We start from the raw sequence: 1,817 nt of genomic DNA, 5'->3' as shown, positions 1-1,817 counted from the left end.
GAGTAGGTTTCATTTCACCAAGTCCTAGCTGTAAGTATACATGGAATGGCAGTAAGTTCACACTGGCTCCTAAGTCAAGTAAAGCTTTTTCTACCCGGAAGTTACCTATTGTGCAAGCAATGGTAGGAGAACCTGGGTCTTTGTACTTTGGAGTTGTGGTGTTCTGAATGATTGAACTTACGTGACTAGCTAAAAAGGCTTTCTTATGGACGCTAAGTTTTCGCTTTCGCGTACACATATCCTTAAGGAACTTGGCATAAGCAGGAATTTGCCTAATTGCATCTAATAAGGGAAGGTTTATGGTAACTTGCTTAAAAACCTCCACTATGTCATTAAAGTTCGATTCCTTCTTTGTTGGTACTAATAGCTAAGGAAATGGGGCTCTAGGCATAAAATCAGACCTTTTAGGAACCGAATTCACATCATCAGAAACTTTATCAGTCTCTTCAGCTACTGGTCCTGAGAGGTGAGATCCTGAGGGGTGAACTACAGTATGTTCACTATCGGGCATGGTTACCTTATTGCCTACAACTCTACCACTTCTAAGGGTTCTAACAGCATTCAATTGATTCGATGGTTTTACACCTAATTCATGAACTCCTTTAGGGTTGGGTTGTGTTTGACTAGGAAACTTACCTTTTTCTTTCAAAGACTCACTTATCAGACCAACCTGGGTTTTTAACTCAGAAATAGCCTGACTATTTTCTTGTCCTATCTTGTTACTAGCTTGTAGACTCTGTTCTATGGATAACTGAAATTTTGAAGTTTGTTGAGTTAACAAGGCGGGAGATTCCTCTAAACTTAGGATTTTCTTAGCTGACTGATTCTGAAACTGAGCTAGTCCTGAAGGATTCTTAGTATAGCCAAAACCTGGGGGAGCATTAGAATTACTAAACTGACCTTGACTTTGGCCCTTAGACCACGAAAGGTTCGGATGGTTTCTCCAACCAGGATTATAGGTTTCTGAATATGGGTCAATCTTTTGACGGTTATCAAATCTAGTGTTATTATAAAGAGCATTGGTCTGCTCTTCAATATTCTGGCCTTCCCAAAAAGGCTCCACTCTACCACTAGTCTGGCCCACTTCTAAGGCTTCTAACCTTTTTGCTATAGCAGCAATTTTGGCATCTGATTCATATCATCCTTCTACCCTATTAACGTTTCCTCTACTTAAAAGAATTGTTTTCTGGGGTGCCCTACTATTTTCCCATTGCTGGGTTTTTTCGGCGATTTCATTAAAAAATTCCATCGCCGCATCAACAGTTTGTTTTCAAATCCACCAGTGCATAGAGACTCAACCATGGTCGTTGTGGAATAATCTAAACCCTCATAAAGGATCTGAACTAGCCTAACCTTTTCTAAACCATGATGAGGACACTGGGATAATAAATCATTGAACCTTTCCAAATACCTATATAAAGATTCTCCCTCTTGTTGTGAAAATGTGCATATTTGCGTCCTAATAGACGATGTTGTGTGCCTAAGGAAAAACTTATTGAAAAAGGCAGATGTAAGTTGTTCATATGTCTCAATTGACTCGGAGTCCAAACTATATAGCCACGACTTGGCCTTATCTTTCATGGAAAATGGGAATAACCTAAGTTTCAAAGCATCATCATCTAAGCCTCTAATTCTTAGAGTACTACAAATTTCCTCAAAATCCCTAACATGGTAATAAGGGTTTTCATTTTCTTTCCCTAAAAAGATTGGGAGCATCTGTAAGGTCCCAGGTTTCAGTTCATAGGGTGCCTCCGTTTCATCTAACTTAATACACGAAGGACAAGTAGTCCTAGTTGGATTCAACAAAGCTTTCAAAA

At 39.3% G+C, this 1,817-nt stretch overlaps 1 pseudogene; it reads left to right on the top strand.

The window, feature by feature from the left end:
- The first annotated feature begins 1,360 nt into the window (after positions 1–1,360).
- Positions 1,361–1,460, top strand: LOC113307197 (annotated as a pseudogene).
- The last annotated feature ends 357 nt before the right edge of the window (positions 1,461–1,817 follow it).

This window comes from Papaver somniferum, chromosome 8 (assembly GCF_003573695.1).
Source record: "Papaver somniferum cultivar HN1 chromosome 8, ASM357369v1, whole genome shotgun sequence".
In the NCBI taxonomy this organism is placed as follows: domain Eukaryota; kingdom Viridiplantae; phylum Streptophyta; class Magnoliopsida; order Ranunculales; family Papaveraceae; genus Papaver; species Papaver somniferum.
Note: the sequence above shows the minus strand (reverse complement) of the source record. Positions and strands in the feature narration are given on the sequence as shown.